The 24,856-nt window shown below is 40.4% G+C and overlaps 1 pseudogene; it reads right to left on the bottom strand.

Annotated features, from left to right (window-relative positions):
* Positions 1-229: 229 nt before the first annotated feature.
* On the bottom strand, positions 230-24,853 carry LOC119350300 (annotated as a pseudogene).
* Between the last annotated feature and the right edge of the window lie 3 nt (positions 24,854-24,856).

Below are 24,856 nucleotides of genomic sequence, written 5' to 3'. Positions count from 1 at the left end.
CGCGGACCCCCTTCAGGACCTGACGCTGGGCAGTTCCAGGACGTGGCGCCGGCTATCCCTTTCACGAGCCAGCGCCTGCCAGGTACACGCCTTTCAGGTATCACAGATCCGCCACCGTATTTCATACACACAGCCATCACATACACGGCCATCACATACACACAGGCATGGAAAATACTTGGCAGCCACAAATCAAGACTGCAGGTCACGAATCGTAGAGAATAGTTATCGTGTCACCATACAGATGAGAAGGTATATAAAAGCAAGTATTGTTACAATGAGAAAGCACCATACAATAGTTGTTGCCTAGCTGTAAAACAACCAGAATCAGAAAGTGCATTTTCCATGTTGTTGCCTAGCTGTTGCGTAGGAAAACTAATTTGCATCAAATAGTGCAGCAAGCGTAAGAATCATTAACTGTTACAACAATGATCATCACATATAACTTGTTTATAAGGTTAGAGTACAGAATCAGAAACTGTACTATCACCTTGTTGGTGCATTTACACCTAAGGATCATCAAGAAAAGCGTTGGTCTTGGAGATGCAATGTAAGGAAATACCTCAGTTTATAGTGGATACTTTGCCGTAGCCGAAAGGTGACCAGTGTGAGCACCATGAAAGGTGGATGGCTGGCCTGGCCAAGATGCATTATTAAGAAAATTAAGAAAGGACCAATAAGAATTACTGTTGATCATTCAATAACAATTACACTATATATTTGAATGCAATGAGCATAAACATGTACCGTATGACGATAAGCCTATATATTTGAGTGCAATGAGCATAAACATGTACTGTATGACGATAAGCCTATATATTTGAATTAAAATACCTTCTTATTCATGCCTTCAAGTTCCCCTTCTCTCTTGCATCCATGTCCGATCATTGTAGCTTTTGTGTTTCTCCCAGGCCTCAAAAACACCACAGCCATAGAAACATCGAAGGTAGCGATCATTTCATTTGCGAATGGGTAATGCAAGAAGCAAATGCGGTGAACATCAACAAGAAGACGTTGTAGCTACAGGTAGTGTTCACTGTACTAGGAATACTTGCTTTTATGCTAATATTAAGCTTTTTGCATAATGTGTTGCAGATCATACGAGCGTAAAAAATGCTGAAGAATACAATCCAGACTTGATACCCGTTGATGAAAAAGTAGAAGCTATTTGCGCGACTGTACCCGGTATATAAAGTGCGGAAAATACTGTAATGTGATGCCTGATGTGCAATTCTAACCATGACTTGTACCATGCTTAATGTCTTGCAGCACCTACGAGCGAGACAGAACTGAATGATGGTAATCCAAGCATCGTAACCATAGCTGCAAATGTTGACCCTTTTTACACGACGGAGACAGGTACATGGTTGATTGCGTCCATACCAGACAAATATTGAATTTGTATTCATGCTTACTAAACAGTATAGATGGATCAGCGTGTGTAAGGCCTGGGTACCATGATGATGGTCAAACATTTGCATCTACGGCCAACCTAACACTCGATCATGCTATTCATAAGATGCAGCTACGAGATAGTACTCAAGGTATCCATAGGCATGATATCCACCTTCCCAACCGTTGTTTTATTTGTATTTTTATTTGTATTTTAAAATGCAGAGGACACAACTTCCAAACATCATGAAACTGTATCATTAAATAGTGAATGCAAAATATACGCCGAAAATGCAAGGGAGCAGTACAATGCAAGGAAACGTGCAGCTTATCGGATTAAACGAAATGAGGATATTATCAGCTTTCAAAATGAGAATCAGCCGGTACTTGCAAAATCTGGTAAGGTTGATGGATACTCTTAGTTTGATGTGCATACGTATGTTGCTTAGTGAATATTGTGCTTACATCCCGTTCTAAGAGATTATATTATGATCATTTTTTGTTGCTTATTAGATCATAGGGATCTTATCAACGCTCGTAGGCGGGCTGCTTATCGCAATAAGATATCAGATGGTTTGGGTAACCAACAACTCAATGGGAAGTCTGCCCGTCGCCAGTCTTTATGTGATATCACAAATGTGCTCGAAGATAGGGAGAGAACTAAACCCACACGAGACTATCATGGTTGGTAAATTGATCCACACCCCATATGTGCTGTGTTCACACGAAGTTAGTCAGTTATTACGTAATTTAAATAAGTACTGACCAAGCTTGTTGAATCATATAATTCAGCTAGCTCGGACTATACATCAGTCTCGCCTAACGATCAATCATACCCAGATAATGTGATGGTCACATCGGATGTCCTTTGTGTTGGAGATAAAGAAGGTAATATTATCTCACCATTTACATGGTTGTGTTTTATCCTTTGTAGATATTTTGTCAAGTTGTGTTTTCTCATTTCGATTTAGAGATAATTACATGAATGTTATCATCATCGGTATCGTCTTAACCAATTAGCATAAATATGTATGGTCAAATCTGGTTCACTAGGGAACCCCACCAGCTCGGAGACATTTCCGTGTTCAAACACGGTCTCATCTGGATTCATCTATGACTCCGAGCATCAAGGTAATCGTATTGTGCCTACTCATCCACCAATTTCGTGGGCGTATCTGTTTTATTCTGTAATATTCGGGGATGTAATCTTCAAAGACACCCAATAAACAGAGCTTAAAACGGAAGAAGAACGCAAGAGAGACCATAGAAACGCCCTGAGGAGGGCTTCCTATCGGCGGAAGAAACAATATAACGTACAAGTTGAACATGCACAGACCCTTCATTTATCAGGTAAGCTATAATGAATTAACCATTATGGTAAGAACTGTTTTAATAAATAAGCAATAATATGTGTGGACATTTTTTGTATGTAAGGCAACCCCACTAGCTCTAACTATGGATCATGCTTGGATGATGCGTCGGCATTTCCTGATACAACGGAGGTCTCGACTGGGATCGTTAATGACATAGAGCTACAAGGTATTCTAATTTTGTTCTACTATAACAGTAATTGCGACCATCTTAGGTCCATTAATTTTTTTCGGGAATGTTTGTAATGGCTCCAGAAGGTATCTTGAATGACATACAAGTCACAGAGTTGAAAACAGAAGAAGAACGCAAGAGAGACCATAGAAACGCAATGCGGCGAGCTGCTTATTGGAGGAAAAAGGATAAGCATATCCAAGATCAAAACAAACATGCATCTGCTACTTCAGGTATGCGCTTATGTTCAATATCCGTTTCTACGACTGACCCTGCTATTCTAGATGTGACTCCTCCTAAGCCGATACATCAAAATGTTCTAAATATGATTTGAACTTGTTTTTGATCCAGACGACCGAAATAGCCCTAGCATTACAGAATTAGTGAAAGAGGGAACAACATGTCCCCCTTCAACTTTACACACGTCTGTCATTCATGACACTGTTCTAGCTAGGAGGCAAACTGACAATGAGCGGAAACGTAATTTAACAAACGATCAAAGGGAGGCGAAAAACGCAATGAGCAGAGCATGCCATCAAAAGAGAAGTGACGATTTAACAGTGGAGGTCAGAGAAACAATGAACGTAAAAAGACGCGAGAGGAGCGTGCAACGCCGCAAAAGCATGTCGGTGAATGAGAAGGGGGAGACAAGTGCGCAGAGGAAGGCCAATTATGACCGAAGGAAAAAAAACCGTGCAAAGAATGCATCGCCAATCCCCCTTACAGACCTAGCAAAATCAGACTCTGAATGTCCCACATGCCCAAGCCGCGCATCACCCGTCTCCCGAGCCGCAAAAGATGATTCATCTGATGGCGATCCGGGGACGAACACTCCGAGATACTCTGTCGGTGCCACTGGTATGAATATGCGATTGTCAGTTTCTTATGCTCATTCTCAGCATGTCGTTCTAACATGATTGTGTCTATTGTCGCATTCTGTACGACGACAATGCAGAAGACATCGATGTTTTCCAAAGCGGCACCATGCGCCATGAGCAGGAAGCACATGAATTGATTGATGAGGAGTACTACATGTACTGCAACGAAGGTATTGCAAACCCTACACTACGGCACTCTGGAGCTCTATTGTTGTCTCATTTATTTCTTGTTAGTGAATTGAACGTGATTCTTCAACAAATCCCCGTAGGATCCGATAATGACATATTGGATGATGATGAGGAAGCGAGCAAGTCTACCGATAAACTTAACGAGATTGATCCATTTGACACTGTCTACTCAAACATTCCAGACAGCACTCACGTCGTGAAACTCGACGAAAATTGCAAACACTGTAGGGCCAGGAAGTTTGTGTCTGAGACTGACGGATTCTGCTGCCGCAATGGACAGATCCAGCTTAAGCAACCGGAACCAATCCCAGAGCTTATGAGGCTATGGTCCAGCATGGATGAAGATTCGAGACATTCTCGGGAGAACATACGGTTCTTCAACGGGCATTTCGCATTCACAACCCTTGGCGTCAGCCTTGATGAAAACTACACAAACATGAGGTCTGGGGTGTACACATTCCGAGCTCACGGCACCATCTACCACAATGTCCATTCGTTCGGGCCTAGCTCACGTCCAGAACATCTGCAGTTGTACTTCTATGACGACGACCCTAACCTAGATCATCGTAAGGCTGCCACCAAGCAATTAGACCAGGATGTCGTGACGAGGTTAGTAGACATACTCAAAGAAAACCCATACTCCCAGCAATTTAGGAGTTTGGGTGCACACAAGGACAACCTCGATGATTACAGGATAGACCTAAACACCGATAAGAGGCTTGACCAAAGAAGATATAATAGACCGGTGTCCTCTGAGGTCGCTGCAATTTGGGTTGAGGGCACTGACCTAGCAAAAAGGTTTGACCGCAAGATAACACTTTACGGTAACAACAACGAAAGGCATAGTATATGTGTGACCTCAGGGGCATACGACCCGTTGTCATATCCATTATTCTATCCAATGGGGGAGCTAGGTTGGCATCCGAAGCTACCCAAATGTAATGTTGATTGGGAGGTTGTACAAAATCCTCGTCTGTGTCATGATGATGAGGATGATGCAGGTATGTCGTTTTGTGTCCCACTTTGTTACAAATAATTCTTTTTTTAAATAATGCTCACGCGATCTGAATCAATCGTGTGCAGAGGGGAATAGCAGGTTATGCGTCTCCGTTAGAGACTACTACTGTTACATGCTGCAAACAAGGCCTGCGATCTTCAATCCAATACTCTGTGGAGCACGCCTACTGCAACAATGGGCGGTTGACATGTACATCAAGATTGAGAGCTGTCGGTTGAGGTGGTACAGGAAGAACCAGACGCAGATCCGTGCCAATTTGTATAAAGGAGTTGTTGATGCGATAACATCGGGGGAGACGCGAGCAAGCGCTGTTGGGGTGAGAATAGTACTCCCTGGAACTTACCCTGGTGGCGACCGCGACATGAAGAAGAGACATATGGATGCCATGGCAATTGTACATACATACGGGAAGCCTGACATCTTCTTGACCATGACTTGCAACCCTATAATGGGAAGAGATAACAAATGAGTTGCTTCCCGGACAGACGGCGCAAGACCGACCTAATATTGTGGCTCGCGTGTTCTATGGCAAACTAGAGGCTATGAAAGATATGTTGCTCAAGAAGATGGTCCTGGGTGTTGTTGTTGCTTATGTTTACGTAGTCGAGTTCCAGAAAAGAGGCCTCCCCCACGCACATTTTTTGTTGATCATGGATTCAAATTATAAACTTCTTGTCCCGGAGCAGTATGACCAACTCATTTCCGCAGAGCTCCCAGACAAGCAGAAGTATCTGGAATTGTATGCAATGGTGGTAAAACATATGATGCACGGACCATGTGGTGCTCTCAACCCGAATAATGTTTGCATGCAAGATAATGAATGCAAGTGCAGATACCCGCGGCCGTTCAATGAGAACACAGCACAGGGCAAGGACTCATACCCAGTTTATCGCCGGAGAGGCGATGGAAGACGTGCTAAGGTCCGAGGGAAGATGTTGGACAACCGTTGGGTTGTGCCTTACAACCCATACCTTCTGCGGATGTTCAATTGCCACATCAACGTTGAGGTCTGCTCTAGCATAAAGGCCGTCAAATATCTTTACAAGTACATCTACAAGGGCCATGATAAGGCTTCTTTCAGCATCGACCAGCCCGACGCCGATGGAAACATTGATGAGATCAAGAGGCACGTTGATGCAAGGTGGGTCACCCCTCTGGAGGCTATGTGGAGGATATTTGGCTTCCCACTGTGCGCCAATCATCCACCTGTCTTGCAGTTGCCTCTTCATCTCCCGAATATGCACAGGGTTGCATTCAATGCGCAGGCTGACTTGAAGAATGTTGTTGCCTCAGAAAAAGCTTCCAAATTGATGTTAACTGAGTACTTCAAGGCTAACCAGGAACACCCTTGGGCTAGGAATATATTGTACAAGAATTTTCCCGAAAGCTTCACGTGGCAACAGCAAAAGAAGACTTGGAAGCCTCGGGTCGAGCGTTTCCAGATTGGACGCATCGTGTCTGCCAATCCTGCCGAAGGGGAGCGATACTATCTGCGTATTGCTAAACCATGTTACGGGCAAAACATCCTTCGACGATTTGCTCACCGTGGACGGCGTGCTATGTGGCAGCTTTAGAGAGGCTGCTGAACGGTTAGGTCTTATCGAGGCAGACAGCACGCTCGATGACTGTCTTAATGAGGCTGAGCAGTGGGTGATGCCATGTTCTCTTAGGAGGCTCTTTGCAACCATCTTGGTGCACTGCGAGCCAGGCGACGTGCAAGGTTTATGGGATAGGCACCTCGAGCCTATGTCAGATGACTATCGTCGAACACGCACGTCCCCGCACGAGGTGGAGCAGTTGGTGTTGCTTGTCATTAGGGGTATGTTGCAGTCCATGGGTAAAGACATTGTTGATTTTGCTCTTCCAAGCATCGATGATGCCTTTGACCCAACCGAGGGCGAGTGTCGAGAGGTCATAGAGGAATCAACCGTTCAGTTTGACATGGATGACACTAAATTGGCAGCTTCCCTAAACTTGGAACAGAGGGCCGCATACGATGAGATACTGGGGGTTATTGAACGCGGTGATGGGGGTGTATTCTTTGTTGATGGCCCTGGAGGTACAGGGAAGACCTTCCTTTATAGGGCGATGTTTGCCACTGTGAGGAGCCAGGGAAAGATTGGTATCGCTACTGCGACGTCCGGCGTCGCTGCTTCTATCATGCCTGGCAGCAGGACTGCCCACTCGAGGTTCAAGATCCCATTGAGTTGTGATGATGGGGCCTCGTGCAGCTTCACCAAGCAGAGTGGGACCGCCAAGCTGCTACGTATGGCATCATTGGTAATATGGGACAAGGCCAGCATGACGAAGCGACAAGCGGTTGAGGCATTGGACAATAGCATGCGCGACATCATGGGAATATGCGACCGACCCTTTGAAGGAAAGGCTGTTGTTTTTGGTGGGGACTTTAGGCAGGTTCTTCCGGTCGTCAGAAGGGGGTCACGGGGCCAGATAATTGATGCAACCCTTCGAAGTTCTCATCTGTGGAAAGGTATGCGGCAGCTTCGACTCATCACCAACATGAGGGCTCATAATGACACGTGGTTTGCCGATTATTTGCTAAGGGTCGGCAATGGCACTGAGGATGTCGACCTTCAAGGCAACATAGTACTCCCTGGAGATATTTGTCTGCCGTCTACAGGCGAGGTTGAGGACCTAGAGAAGCTTATTGAACACGTATTTCCGAGTCTAGACGACAACATGGCTGATTCGAATTACATGACATGTCGAGCAATGCTTTCTACAACAAATGACAATGTAGACAAGATAAACATCCGCATGATAGAGCGTTTTCATGGAGATGAAGTGATCTATCATAGCTTTGACAGTGCGGAGGATGACCCATATGGCTACTATGCTCATGAGTTGTTGAATGGATTGACTCCTAATGGTCTTCCTCCGCATGCTCTCAAGCTAAAGCTGAACTGCCCTGTCATACTTCTACGGAACATTGATCCAGCTAATGGACTGTGTAATGGCACTAGGCTTGTTGTTAGAGGTTTTGAGAGGAACACCATTGATGCGGAAATCGTAATTGGACAACACGCTGGCAGGAGGGTCTTCCTTCCTCGAATCCCTCTCTGCCCATCTGAAAATGACATGTTTCCGTTCAAGTTTAAGAGGAAGCAATTTCCAATAAGGCTTAGCTTTGCTATGACCATTAACAAGGCTCAAGGGCAGACCATCCTGATTGTTGGTGTCTACCTACCCAATCCCGTGTTCTCACATGGTCATCTCTATGTTGCTTTGTCTCGAGCCACCGCGAAGAGAAACAAAAAGATACTCATTCAGAAGGAGAAGCCGAAGGAGAAGGCCAAGAAGCAAAAGGAAAATCCAAAGAAGCGGAAAAGAACGATCGTGTCCTTGCTGACCTCGATGAAGAACATCGTCTACAAGGAAGTCCTTACAGGCTGAAGACCGGTTTTAATATCAAGGCAGGTTTTGTAATGACAGATCCATTTCTCTTGCGATTGTCAAGACATGTTGTAATTCGTTTTTTTACAACTATCTTTCTTTCCGTTATTGTACTACCTGGAGGTATACTCGAGAAACTTGAGCTGCGCACTGCAGTTCAATAATCAGCCATTGTATTGGCACCATTATCGCTGTTATGGTTTTCTACTATCGTTGTTATTATGGAAAAATATCCATGCTGATAGCAGCGTAGTTTTCTGTGTGTAATCTGTGATCCAGATCTAATGATTGGCCTGCTAAATACCTTGGACATGCCATGAACTTTTTGAATTAAGGAAAATTATCATACACGTTTTTTTATTATGGTAAGTTGATGCTATAGTTGACTGAAAATTTATTGACGTTCTTAGTATCTATCTATTATTCTGATACATCAAAACTAACAGATTCAGATTAGTTTGAACAATAAGACCAACACACGCATAATGGAAGTTTGTGCAACTTTTGAAATTATATTTTGCATATGTACTTTTAATAAATAATAAAATGGGTGTAATGCGTACTTTCGAATAAGTTTAAATGTCCGTTCGACACTGTAGATTGTGACAATGCACATGTCTGTGGTCTTAAGTGTGTAATATTTGGCATGACGCTATATTACTTTTATTTTCACACAGCTTTACTAATTATTTAACAGTTCAATTCAATTTACATATTATTATTTTCCATTATTTCATTTAACTTTATAATGCCCGTGCGGATCTGAAAGAGTTCTAAACTTAAAATTTGTACAAGGCTGGTTGAGGATGGACCTGGTTATTTTCGTTTCAGTGAGCAAGCATCGTTTCACGGATGTCTGGTCTGCGAGAACTTGTGTTAGGCTGATATCGAGCATCGTGTGTTATGGTGCCTTAGCGGGACAACAAGGATTCCATGGAGATGGCTGGTTGGTCTAAGGGTGGTCGACTTATAGTTGTACCCAGCCAAGACGATTTGCTGTGCTCGCATGAAATAATTTAATGTGAATCAAAATGTGTATCCATTTCTAGATGCCATGTAATACTATGATTCTATTTTTATCTTCTAATGAGAGCACGCAATAGATTATTCTTTTTATTACATCCGTACGAATTATCATGGCAAGTATTTTTCTATTACTTATGGGTATTTTTCTATCACACTATATATAGAGCTCCAAGTCCATGCTAATAATCAAACCGTAACAACATGAATCTATAAAGGAAATTACTATAGATATATAACTCCTAAAAGATAAGCGTGGAGGACTTTTGATATATTCATGTAGGGACATTCTTTAATATGCTAATGCTTAGTGACATGGCTGTTTGTGACAGGGTTGTCATGTGGTAGTGGCCATTGTGCCCAGATGTGTTTCTGTAACATGATACTGCATCCTGCAAAATTGTGTACTTTAACATTGGGCAGATTGTTCACAATTCAACATTGAGGTGAATTTAGCTGAAAACTTTATTCATGTGGACCGGCAGTGATTTTTGACATCCTACTCGAATAAAAAATCTGGTATAACCATATCTGTACTATTGCATTTGTATTACTAATGAGATGTGTTCCAAGTTTTTTTTCTGTTCTTAGACTACATTTGTATATGCCTATCATTATGTGATGACTTAACATTTCAACCCATCTTCATAATTTGAACAGACGGTTTCATCAATAGTAGCTGAAGAATTTGGTGTGAAACTCGGAGCAGAAGTATGATATAAAACATAACCTCAAACCAAAATGATTTGAGGATGAAACAAACTCCGTATGATATAAGATTTCATTAGAGATTAACATTTTTTCCTACTATTTAGCCAACATGTTATATTTTAATGGCATGTTTAAAACATAACCTCAAACCAAAATTAGAAATAACTTAATTTTACAAAATGCAGACTATTAATATAAATCCAAAATATAAGATGCCAATATCCAGATATAATATCCGTAAATAAATAATATATTTCGGCATACTTTGTATTGATTACGGCAGGTGATCATATCCGGTGCTTACATAATGGCATGTTTGGTGTTTTTCATTGTAATATACTACTGGGTTCATCACGCCAAATCAATACAAAGATTCCATTTAATATTTTGTGATTGTGATCAACTGAGTTGATTCATTTTCCGATTCTGTAGTTATTGTTTCCTTATAAACATCTATAAAATGCTACACCCTTTAATCAGCCAATCCCAAACCAGAACGATCTAAAACCCTTGCCACTACAGCTTACTTTGACATGTCGTCATCCAACAGCATCGATGGGGCTGATGATAATCATCAAGAAGAAGAAGACACGAGGGAGCTGCACCCTGATGATCTTGGTCAGCTGGAACACGATGAGGAAGAACCGAGCCCTAATGGGAATGTTGGTGGGGGGATCTGCACTGAGATGTAAGAAACTAAAGATGCATGAACATAACCTGCCTGTTCAATTCCCATCAATGCTTTCGTCGAACCATTTTGATAACCTAATCCGACGTCGTGAGGTACATCACATCCCTCGTGCACATGTCCCCTCAGGCCGGGATATCCAGCGTGACACGGGGTCAAGTGCAGCGAGGAATGACGGTTGGGGTACCAACCACTATGAGATGCTGCAGGCACAAAAGCATACTAGCATGATGGTGCAGGTTTTGATTGACCACATAAATCATTTGACGAAGGTGGTAGAGAAGCATATTAAAGCATGTGACAATAAGCCACCACCAGCTGATAAGGACGAAGCATAAGGAGATCTACAATAATTTTGAGATGATAGGGTTTTTTTTCATCCCGTGTAACCGTTCGGGCTTGAACAATAATAAAGTTTGGTTTTCATTTGATTTATGCATGCTACCCGTTTGCTAAATATGCTCAATGACAAACTGATTTTCCCATCTTATTTATTTCCCTAATTATGCTGTAATTTCTTAAACTAATTGTACACGATGATAGCATGACCAAAAAAACAACTTAGTATTACAAATTAAGTTGACACCCTAATTCTTAGCCAAAAGTCCTCATTGCAGGCATGCACATGATCTTTCCCATTTCTCACGTTCTGCATACTAGGGTCTCTCGCTGCCGTAAAGGTGGCTCCTGGTGCCGCCACGCCTTTGGTCTCCTACGCCAAACCACTACGATCCTACTAATCCGTGTTACAGGTTCGTCCACTTGCCTCCATTGTTTTTCTAAAATCGAGCAGTTCAGAGTGGCTTTTCTGGATTAGCACTTTTCAGGCAGGGTGGCCGTCGCCGGCATGGGATTGCTGGTTTATGCTGCTCCGTATGGCATAGAGAGCGTGTGTTTGTGAGAAAGGCGCAAGGGCCAGAGCAGCTCTATCCATATGTGTAATTTTCATGCCGACGAGCAGCAGCAACCAGGCCTCACGCGTTGAGAGAGATATAGAGGTTGAGCTATAATTTTAAAATACTGGATGATCCCGCTGATCTGATGCTTCTGCTAATGCATAAACAGACAACATTTGGCTAATAATGTTGCTGCTAATGCATACGCATAAATAGACATCATTAAGTTGTTTGCTAGCTATCGGTGCGTGTACTTCTACTACTATTTCGACACGTGCTCTACTATTGTTTCTCATTTGTACGTATGTGTGTCATTAAGACGGTCGTGATAAAAAAGAATAAACAATATTCTCCCATAGTGCAATTATATTATTTGGTATAGATGATTATCGTAAAATTATTTGTTAGGCATGATATTTGTGAAAACACAAAAATTGTCTATTGTCCCATAGGTAGGCACGTGCATTTACCTATATCAGAATTTTATATATCATCAAGGTAAAGGAAAAATAAAATATAATATAATTAATTATTATATTAATGTGAATATCAGAAAGGTAAATAAATATGAATAAAATAGAAAGTATGTTTTTCAAAGGCAAGTGATAAATCAGATGCGTTTTCATAGGCACGTGATCATAATGTGAATCAAAATGAAGATCATTAACCGATTTTTATATGTACGTTTCCTTGATTAATAATCAATATTTAATAGGTTGCCGAATTTTATATATCATCAAGGTAATGGAAAATTAAAATATAATATAATTAATTATTATATTGATGTGAATATCAGAAAGGTAAATAAATATTCATATAATAGAAAGTATGGTTTTCATAGGCAAGTGATAAATCAGTTGCGTTTTCATAGGCACGTGATCATAATGTGAATCAAAATGAAGATCATTCACCGATTTTTATATGTATGTTTCCTTGATTAATAATCAATATTTAATAGGTTGCCGAATATTACTTATCTGAATATAGATTTGTCACCCAAGGGGCTTAGCCAGCCAAAAACAAATTTTCATCACTATTTCATTTTCCCGCCGCCCACTATGCTTATATAAATAATCCCCGCTGGCCACAAATTTACTACATTGTAACTAGCATCACCTCCACGACGACCATGGTGATCTCATACGGATCTATCACATCTAAGAGGGTGGTGGCGCTGCCGCCAGCTCCTGTCATCAGTCAACTCATCTCCCCGCCGATGAACAGGCAAGATAGAATAAAATTTTAGTACGTCTATTTGCCATCACTATATAACGGGTTTTTTGCATTAAATAATCACCATTGTTTTGCCACTTGTTCTTATTTCTTAATAGATTTAGCACATGGGATACACTAGAACATAGTAATAGGCGTGGCGATCAAATCATCTATTGTCGGCTTGTTTATATCTTGCATATTAATTAAAACCAGATGGACAGTGAGTCTGAATTACATAATCTTATTTTTTTTCATCGTGTACAAACCAGATGTAGCAAGCACTAACTTAATCACCTGAGTATATTACTATTTGATTAGCATTCATTTATATATTTTTTGTAAGCTAATAGATTGATGGTCTGGCTGTAATCTCATTAGGGTTGTTTCTTATAACCATTGGGTACTGCATGTTTTCAAAACCATTTTTATCCCATATGCAATACATCTTTTTGCAAGAATAAAAACAAAGAAGCAAAACATGAATAATATGTATAAATTTGGCAGGATTAATGTTGGGCCACTAGAATGTTATGCTCCTTGACTGCTAAATTTTATGCTCCCCTTGGAAAATAGTTTTACCTGATCCAACATGTTTCTTTATACGCACAGGAACATGAATTTTTGGAACGTCCAAATGGAACACATATATCATAATTGCTGGATTATTCAAGCTAGGGTCATGTGGAAGGCTCACATCAAAGAGAATGGCATGGGAAACTTGTACCTTCAGTGCATACTACTCGATCGGCATGTAAGAATGCTTTTTAGCCAACATTTTTTAAATACAATTTTGATAAACATGTTTTTTTGCTCATTGTTGTTATGTTTCATGAAAATATATTAGGGAACAAAGATGGAAGCGGTTGCATACAACAGCCAGGTAATCCGTTTCAACAACGTGCTAGAAACCGGTAGGACATATGATTTCAATCGCGTCGGGTTCAACCCCACCGAAATGCCAGATGGATATTTCTGGTACCTAGCCATGGACTTTGTCACCACACTAAGTTCTACTACAGAGGTTACGATGTCGGCACACCAGATAACGTCGACAATTTGCCCACCGTGCTTCCCACAGTTTGGAGAAATCTTTCAGCTACGGGACAAAACCATCACGGGTGCATAAATTAGTTAGTTGTTTTTGCATATTACTCCGTACAACTCAGAGTCTCATTGTGATTTCATATTTGCAGATGTGGTTGCTATCCTTGCCTACGTTGGTCAGATAGAATTTAAGTGGGATTCAATATATAGGCGCGTCCCTTCCCTCGAGATTGGCCTCACGAACTTTCAGTAAGCGCCAATTATAATACGAGATTACCATATGCTTCTTTTTGTAATTCTATTGTTGCAATGATAGTCACATTTGTATTTGTTTGTAGACGGCAGATAATTTTCTTATGTGTACGTGAAGAGCATGCTGGGTCTCAGTTCTTGCATTTGCAATGCACTGACAATTTGTTCGAGAAGTTTGTTGTAACTTACATACAGGTAAATCAGAGGCAGCGTTGCTTGCAAACTATGAGGGAGAGCACATTCTTCTTCTCTCCCAACATTAATGATGATCATCATTATCTACAAGGTAGGGGCTGCGTTATATTTTAAATTTGTTTTCAATATGTTTTTTATGTAAAAGTACGTCACTACTATATAACACTGATTGTAGATATCCATGAAGCCAGCCTGACGACACTTGATGAAACACGTGCGTACGTCAATCGTGTTGTTCAAGATAGGAACAATGGGCGTCGGAAGTATCACAGCCGAAATTAGAGCATCCTTGAGGGTTTCGGACGACTGAATATGCATATCCAACACAGGCAAACACGCGCATCCACGCCTCCGCCGATGCATGCTTGCCCCCATCCGCCCGAGTCCTCTGGTCCATGTTCTCCCTCACTTATCCCTCCTCCATTTATGCCGTATCGATCCTAACACGATGGTGCGCGCATGGCGCGTATATAAGGATTATGTTCTAGTTTTAATATATATCAAATAATATTTGCTTCCTTTCTTCCTCTACGACTTTTATTGTTCTCAAGACTATGGTCATTATAAACTCTTACTTGATCTTAAGAGATGTGCGCGAATAAAAGGCCAATGTGAAATGTTTCATGCACTATTATATTGTGACAAGACTCACTACTGCTGTATTTTATTGATCAAGTAAACTATATACATGATTTGCGGGAATATTTCTTTATATAAGGCGTCCTTTGTGTATCTCTAGGGCTTAACTATATGTGTCTTAGTTATTCCACATTGATATGAGGCAATCAAACATAAAACTAAAGAAAAAAGCTACCCACACCAATTACATGTGATTTAGATGTGCAATACTACTTAGAGTACATCTAGACGTGCTTCAGCAAAAACGTATTTTATAACTCAATTTTTTCTCTACATGGAGATATACCCGTGCGTTAAGAATATGAAACAATACATGTAAAAGAAGTGGGCTGTAGTTGCATAATTCAATTAAGGGTAAAGATATATATTTTTCCACATGGTAAAGATATAGGTGTTGAACCACTAAATATATATATATAGTCATGTCTAGGATTATATCGTCATGTCTATAGTTTTTGTTATGACAACTTATTTTTATGGAAGGATATGGGCCACCTGATGAGGACATGACAACGATTAATTAAAGCCATTTCCTTCTAATACGATGTAGTATCCAATCTAACGGTGTGGCCTACCATACGTTGAATTGGTTTCCCAGTTTGGCCATTAATTTTCCCTTAGACGGATTTGCTTATAAGCAAAGTTAAATCCTCCTTGTTCCGATCTGGAAAGGGAGACGTATATACTAGAATTATAATCGGCGTTTATTTATTTGCCTACTGTAGTATGGAATAAAAATAAATGCTTGTCCGTTAATTAGCAAGGTTTTGTAATGGATACGTGCACGGATGGAATGATATGGGCACCTTCCAATCCATACAATATTCTAATGCCTCACCGACCTGTTGGAAGGACAATTCCCCTCCGACTATCATATATATGGCCCTTCTGTGAGTCCACCATTATCTAATGCCACCTCGCTCGCTCATCCTGGTGCTAAGACGACTTTCTGCCCACGGTAATGGCTGCAATGCCGATTTTTTATGGAGTGGACGACGCAGTCGAGTACATCTACAACTACGTCATGGTGTCATCAGTCGAGGAGGAATTAGAGTATGTTCTGCCAGCCCTAAACTTCATCTATATACTTTAATTGCAATTGTTAGCTGCAGATCACTGCCATCATAGTTTTTATTATTGTCTTTTTATTTTAAACCCAAGTAAAAACCAGTTCTTTCACCGAATCCAGGACGATTAGTTGGCCACGTTCATAATTTCTTGCATGCATTTACTTGTTAGGATCATGCTATCCTTTCTAAATGCATAAGGTTCTTAAAATCTATAGTAGTGATTGCAAAAAAATGGCCATGTGCTAATATTTTCCTTTTACATTACCCCATGATAATACCATCCATACCACGTCATTTTAAACCACCATGTTTTTATGAACGGTAGTATATTGCAACGGGTCCTCGTGTATGATACATGTGCCATCTACAGATTTGTTCATAACTGTCAGAATAGCTTTGGTTATCTCAATGAATAGTACTTCTCTCCTGAAATGACGCTACAATTCCAATTAGAAGGTAACTACATTGCAGACCTTACTAAAGTTTGGAAAAAATGTACTATTGTTTGCACACACATTGAAGTATTACATTATTTTGATACCCTTACTTTTCTAACAGCTTTGCTATCATGCTGTTTTGTTTGCAGCACAATATGGATAAGGAGCCCTCGTCCATTCGTGATCGAGCTAAGCCTACGGACTATCCAAGACACTATGCGAGTTGATACATGGGTCAATCCGAACTACTTCGATCTTGCAGTGCGTAAGCTTACTAGCGGCGCGATATAGAGGAATGCAGGAACAGACTTTGTTGGCTCCACACATATGTTTGATTTGCGATTCCATCGCCTAGCACGGGTGCTGATTCAGACCGGCTTAGGCCAAGCTGAACGCACCAACTTGTTGATTAACAATGTTATTGTACGGCCTTTGCCGAAATACGACGTGCTCATGACCCCGTCCATTGTAAGGATTTTCATTCTTAACAATTGGTTTGTATACTTTCTGTTCACCATTAACTTTGTATACCTATTACAGTACCTATTGCCGTTGTATTTGGTGGATTCCTCCTACGGCCTCATTGTAGTTAATATTGAAAATAGGAGGACTCTCCTGATTGATCATTCCAATGAGTCATTCTTAGGCTCAGAGGACTTTCATGACAAGGAACTTAAGAAGGAAGCACGTATAGTTCTGCAAGAATTTGGCAGTGTGTTGCAACAGGGGAGGCCTGGTTTGAATCCCCATCTCGTGGATTGGCCACAAGATCATACATTTATTACAGCCCCACGGTAATTGTTTAAATTGATCGTGCATATTATAGCCAGAGTGTTAGGTTCTAATATATGTAGACTTTTGGTCACAGCCTAGACTCTGGATTGAAAGTCCTACAGGAGATGTCTTACCAAGATGATACTGGCGGGCATAACATGTCCAGGACTTCTGTACGTGCATATATAACAAGTTTAATGGAATCCAGAGCTTTGTTAATTATAAATTTATGTTCTTCATATCACGTATGTCTGTTGTGCAATTAATTTTTCAACAAGTTAATAATTTTTTTTTTGTTTTCTAGGATTCAATACAACTCAGAAAGCACTTGTTGGTTCAGATGCTGATGATCAAAGGCAATGAAGCATATGGAAACATCCCAGCTGAAATTACAGCGTCCTTGAGGTTTTTGGACGAATGACAATGGACTGATGCATAGTCAAATTTCGCAACTATAATAAGCTAATAGAACTTTGGTAGGCATCAAATAGAGATTTATCCTTTTGGCAATATGAATAATGTATTGGATTATATAAATATTCAGGGAATAAAGGATTTGATGGATCCCTCTAGCTTCTTGTTCGCTTCAATGTTGTCTGCCTGTTTTGGTTCTATCTATTAATTTTGACTTCTATGTATATTTTGTACTATAATACCCGTGCGGTCAGGAGCAGGTTTGTTGCTCTAGGTGAACCGGAGGCATTCTGTAGTAGGGCTTGACGCTAGATGAGATGAGTCGCCATGGTTTCATGGTTTTCCTAAACTAGGCAAATGCATGTGTGTGCACATGATATTTACATCCTTCGGCGGCAGCATTGTTCCTCCAACTGTTTCTGCACCTATTGTCATTTTCCTCTAAGAGGTACAAAGTGAAAATCATCACATCTCTCAATGCCCGCATCCAGCTCAAAACCCCCTATCACTTCCTCTCCCTCGCCCGCTGCTCTGACCTCTGCCACGCTAGGAATTAGGGATGAGCAGGTAAACTGTAAGGAATTTGGGGATCTCTATGTGGCAGAACATAGATTTTTGGTGCCTTTTTGTTGCAAATATTTATAGCTTTCTAGGCAGGCCAAAAGTTCTCAGAATTCTTCGATATTATGTTCTTGTTTGTTGTCTTAGGCTCACACCAAATGCTGATTTATAGCAGTGAATGTAAGTTGTATTCCAAGTATAGTACGTTTATATATATGCTGCATCGAGATCCTAATTGTCGTGAATTTAACTTTGCTGTAGCTAAACTTGGCATGCAAGCAATGAAAATATTTTTATTTAATTCATACTGGTATATATGGTAGAACTATATTCTTTTTAGTAACTTATGATTTTTTTTACATATTTTCTAATTTTTTAACAGGTGTGCATTTGATGGAAAAAGGAAATAGATCTGCACGATCCACAATGGTATATATGGTAGAAAACTATGGTATATATGGTAGAACTATATTCAGCCATGATTTGCTACCCAGTTATTCCCCGCGTGGCCTACCTATATATGTTATTCTCCTCTGCCATTCGTCCTCCCTCTCCTTGCTCTTCGTTCGGCCATCACAACAATTGAAAATATATCTGTTTATATTTTTGCTGCAACCACATCCTAATTGCCAAGACACCTCGGTGAATGATCACTCACGCGTATCGATCAGCGATGGAGCCCATCGTTGGAAACAATGCGCCGGCGATCCAGGTTGTGGCAGCGCGCACTTACCAGGGCGTTTCTGTGCCCAGGCCCCTGGATGCCGCTGCCCCCAACCCCAATGAGGCTGCCCTCCAGCTCCACGATGTTGTGGCCGACCCCAAGGAGGATTTGCCCGTGCCCCTGCATCTTCTGCCCCCACCAAGGCATTTTGTGGAAGATGCACTCGAATATATATTCGGCTTTATGAACGGCGTTCATGATGAGCAGACACTAGAGTAAGTTATGGTATTGTAAGTTTATTTTATCGAAAGAAATCTCATTAGAACTAGGTCGTACACAGCAGACTCTGTTTCATATAGGTGTATGATATTGCTTGATTTGTTTTTCTTTAGATTAAATCTTACTTTTTGAGTGCATCAGTAGAAAAAAAATTATGTTAAATGATTTGGCAGTATTTCCGTTGCACATCAACCATGTGTAATGAATAACAATCTGCTAAAATTATTTGCAGTACAAATGTTGAAAAGCTTAATGTCCTTACTATATTGTACAACAATTTAATATTGTTTTTGAACAGCCAGCAAACTTGGTATAATGGGTGTTACCTAAATTTTCCTGCTCTTAATTTCTAACAAATTAATTTTTTTCTTACAGAGAAATTTTTATTGAATTTTAGCTTTTGCTAGCAGGTGCTGCAAAAAATTTCATGCTCTATAGTTTATCAAAATTGTACGTTCTGCTCATAGCTGTTAGATTATCTAGAAAATGTTACCATACGAACAATTTATGTTTTAAAGTACCACTCATAGTGCTAACCATTTTTATGTGTTTTTACGTGCAGCTCAATCTGGATAAGAAGCGATACATCATACCGGATCGAAATCAGCCTCAGAAAGCTGAATGACACACTATTTCATACTTCAGCAAGCCTACATCCCGAATGCTTCAATCTCGCTGTTCGTAAGCTTGCGAGCGCTGAACTAGAGAGGCATGCAGGCACCAACATGGTTGGAGGAAAACATTATTTTGACTTGTAGTTTCATGCTCAATCACGAGCTCTAAGGTATTCCTGGATGCCGCAAGGGCAGCGCACCTCGACGCTGATCAACAATGCTGTTCTACAGCCCTTTCCTAGATATGATGTGTTCAACTCCACAATTGTAAGAGTTTTTTATTCCTAATTTATTTTTCCTTTCCTGATATCATTTAACCTGTGTTGACCTTCTGTAGTATCTACTTCCGTTGTCTATCCCGGACTCCTCGTATGGTCTACTTGTGGTAAATCGGATGAGGAAAAGGGTTATCGTATATAATCCATCACTAGACGTACGGCAAGTGGGAAATATCACTCACAACAAAGAGATGATGAAGGAGATCACTATTTTGAAGCAAGAACTCAATGAAGTGTTGCAGGCTAGGGTCCTTGGATGAAACACCGAGCTCATGGATTGGCGACAAGACAACATGTCTTGCAATTTTCGGCGGTAATTTAATAAATTTTTCAGATGAATAAGATGCAGTATGTAGAACACTCAAGTTTTTATTCTGTTTGTCACATCAAAGACTCGGGTTTCTTAGTTCTACAAGAGATGGCCCAACAGCTAGGTTCTTTGCGTAGCATGACCTGGATGAACACTACAGTAATTATCTTTATGACGAGTTTTAATGTGCCATTTATAATCCAACCACTTCAGCGTTTGATGGTGAATTTGTTTCATTGATTCTAGGATCCAATATGCTGAGGAGCCAACTGGTAGTCCAGATGCTTATGGTGAAAGACAATCTAGCTGCTGGAAATATCCCTCAGGAGATTACGGCGGCCTTGAGGGTTTTGAACAACTAAATATGCTTCTATGCATGCAGAACCGTCAGGATTACTTCAATCAGCTTGTCATGTTTGGTTATGGATGAAAACTACCAAAAAAATTGGGTTTAGAATAGTTAAGAACTAATTGTAGTTTTGGTACTACTACAAGTTAGTTTTGCTGTTATATTTGTTGACTGTTGTAGTTGGCTATATAGATGGCGTAATAATCTGTTTGAATGACTGTGCTGATCCGATGATCAGATGACATTATCTGAAATATTTATATAGTTTCAAGAGTGATTTATGGTGGCATCCACTAGCTATGTTGGTTGTTTGTTTATATTACATTCTATCTAAATTTTACGGTTCTAGACCAGACCAGTTTGGACCATACATGTCGCATGGCTAGGGTAGGGGGGAACCGTTAGAGGAGCTGGGAATGGGAGCTAGAGCAAGTCCAACAACTCCTGCAAACTATCTCCCCTAAATCTAAGCATAGGGGATTCCCCTAGAAAGGTTCTCCCTGGTATCTTGTTTAACTCCAACAGCATACCTAAATCTCAACTCCTATATTTCAATCTCTCACATTCTATCTAAATTTTACGGTTCTAGACCAGACCAGTTTGGACCATACATGGTGCTCCAGTTGAACCGGAGTACTTTTGTGTTGTACCATGGCAGGTTCACAACATACTCAAAGTAGAACAGGAGATGTTTTGCCTCGCACATCATATACTACCTCGTATAGTATAACTCCATCCATACACACACTGTTATGCTATACGAGGTTTTCTTCATCGGTAATAATCACATTCCAGCTAGAGAATACTCAATAAACATATGACGTTCATATGACACGTACCTTGCATATATTCTTTATTTTTTAAGTTGTCCTTGATCTTCCTCTGTCGCCGTTGCATTATATTCCAGGACTCTAATAGACGTTGCTTATATTTTTTGTGATCCTGAATATAGAAACAAAAATGAGAGATGGATATCCCAGCTTATTGATTAGTACGTACAGTAAAAGAAACAAAACCACTTTAATAGTAGATATCTTAGTGTGGATGCCGTGAATTTTCTATTGCGATACAGCAAAGGAGCTAGCACAAAGCAGTGAGCCACCAGCAAAGCAGGAAATATTGAGCAACTAATAACAACAAGGAATGAACAACTTAATATCAGCATCATCAATAGCAGATTATGGTGTGGTAGAAGGGGGGGGGTGAAAGGTGTTGGCTCCTTGCAGTTGCCTGTTATCAGTTGCTGCTGTATTGGAGAGGAGGAGGATTAGCTACTAGAGAGGAGGAGGATGAGGATCTTGCTGGCGAGGAGGGGAGGAGGATCTGTTTGTCTTACACAGTTTGTGCAAATATCATCAAGCCTAACAAATGTAAGACCCTTCACAATATCACAGGCCCCCATACATATACAATCCCAGGAGTGCATATCCGGTGCAGTGATTGATAGACATAAATAATAGTACATGAAGCTACTACTACTAAGCTACTATACTAATCAATTCAAATTTTGTTCAAGTTGCTATCGTATTGTCGTTTAGATGATGTACCTGGCTGGCCAAATTCGCTGGAGTTTGCTCTGTCTCACATAGGCTGCAGCAGTTCCACGTCCCCTTCTGACCCACGCTCCCTTGCAAATGATCGATGATGCATTAGGTGCATCTGTGTTTTGATTGTACATACAACAAAATCTTATGGCTGTTAATTGCCATATTTCAGAAAAAAAACATTTAAGATTATTTGTTTGATAATTTAACTTTTTACACGTTGAACTGATTAAATACACATAAGTTAAATAGAAAGTTCATGTTTACCTTTTCAAACTGAACAATAATAAAAATAGAATCAATATTTAAACATACATATAAGATATTTCATTTTTATATGGCATGCATAATTATAGTAAGTTATGATTTCTGACAAATTAATTAATACAACAAATTAATATTTTAGTAAGTTATGATTTCTGACATCTTTTCTAATTTATTATGAGGTATGTGTATGATGAAAAAAGGAAATATATCTGCACCATACATAATTATACATGGTAGAACTGGAAAGATATCTGCTTCCCAGCCTTCCCCTTTTGCCCTACCTATATATGTTAAACTCCTCTGCCATCCCTCACACCCCTCCTTACTTTCCCTTCGCCCATCACATATAGAAAAGCATCAAAATACCCAGACTTGGAGGACAAATTCCGGAGGTGTACCTGCTGTAAGCAAGGAGCACCAAGAAGGCATCGTCCTCTAGGTATGAAAATTTCTGGATCTATCTATTCTGTAAAAGTTTAACAGTTATTAGATTAGGATCATGCTTGGTCAGGCATACCATCAAATTGCAAAGAAAGAACACCATTGTAGATAGTGCCAGGTTATAAAATTATCATAGGCAATACAATTGATTTTAGATCTAATAAAGCAGTCCAATTAGGTGGGCTACAACTGAATACAAACATTTCTTTCAGATATTATAGGCTAAGCCTATTCTGACCATAGTTGACTGCCTAACTTTTTAATGAAATCTCATTAATATATTTGAGCGAGAAAAACTAACATTAAACCAAGAAGCATCAGCTTGTATATTCTTATAGTAGATTTAAACATTCGATAAGATCCAAGCCGTGACAATTCAATAAGTTAACTTTATGATGTGTTGCTACGGGCAACAAGAATCAGATAATCCATCAAGCTACATTGTTCAATCAGTTAACTGATCATATAATAGAAGGCCAGCTTAATATACCTTCGCCGGCACCAGTGCTGCTCGGAATGATGTTGAAGCTGGCAGCCCTTCCACCTATCCAGTCCTTGCTGGAAGGACATTCAACAGTCTTCTGGGTTGCTGTAAATTTAAATTTCAGCCACACATAAGCATACAATAGTCAAATATATAATATAAAATGTTGAAGAAAAAATCCAGTGTAATGCATTACCAGTCATGGCATGAACTGTTGTCATCAAACCCTCAACGATGCCAAACCTGTCATTGATAACCTGAAAGAAACAAATTATCAGTATACAATTCCCAATATTGGCGATTGGTTTGAGCTGCACAAAACTTCAATGATAAGCACCTTAGCAAGAGGAGCAAGGCAGTTAGTGGTGCAGCTAGCGTTGGAGACAATGTCGATGTCAGATTTGTATTCCTTCTCATTGACACCACAGACAAACATGGGAGCATCCTTGCCGGGAGCAGAAATGATGACCTTATTGGCACCACCCTAAAAGTGGTGACACAGAAAACTAATTTAGTAAATTATACACAAGAAATATTCAGGTACCATGAAAAGGAAAGTGTGAAAGAATGTACCTATATGTGAGCTGCAGCCTTGTCCTTGTCAGTGAAAACACCGTAGCAACCTCCTTCTCACCGATGAGAAGGGTCTTGGAGTCCTTCACCTTAACTCAATGGTGCTTCCACTATCCGTTGACAGTGTCATACTTGAAAATGTAGGTCTGCCAGTTACAAGCACATAATTCAGAACCATAATATGAGATAATCAGTAGCGCTATGCTTTAATTAAGTACTAACTGGCATGGAGCCTGCATGTGTCTTATTTAGTAAGATAAGACAGAATACTACCAGGTGTACATCTATTATAAATACCACAATGGAACAATAGTCACAGCGTGGAACAAATAGATTCCTCAAATCTGGAACTACCTAACTGATGATACAGACAGACATGTAGCGACATTCACTAAATTCATATACATCGCTATTTAATTGTGCTTATGATTGTGTAGCAAAGCATCAGCGTGTAACTAGAAGAGCAAATCCATTCATGTTTAGCACAGATCCAAGCTCGTAATCCAGTGAATATAAACGGGTGTCCCATGCACGAGTCCAAAACGACCCTACCATACGTGTCCGTAGATCTCATAAGCTAGGAGAATCGAGAACGATACCATGTAGTCAGTGCTCATGAAGGGGTCGTTGACGGCGACGAGCCCGACATCGGGGCTCTGGAGAGCAACCCTGGCCACAAGCCTGCCGATCCGGACAAAACC

Source organism: Triticum dicoccoides, chromosome 1B (genome assembly GCF_002162155.2).
Source record: "Triticum dicoccoides isolate Atlit2015 ecotype Zavitan chromosome 1B, WEW_v2.0, whole genome shotgun sequence".
NCBI lineage: Eukaryota > Viridiplantae > Streptophyta > Magnoliopsida > Poales > Poaceae > Triticum > Triticum dicoccoides.
The sequence above is the reverse complement of the archived record's forward strand: the minus strand, read 5'-3'. Positions and strand labels throughout refer to the sequence as shown.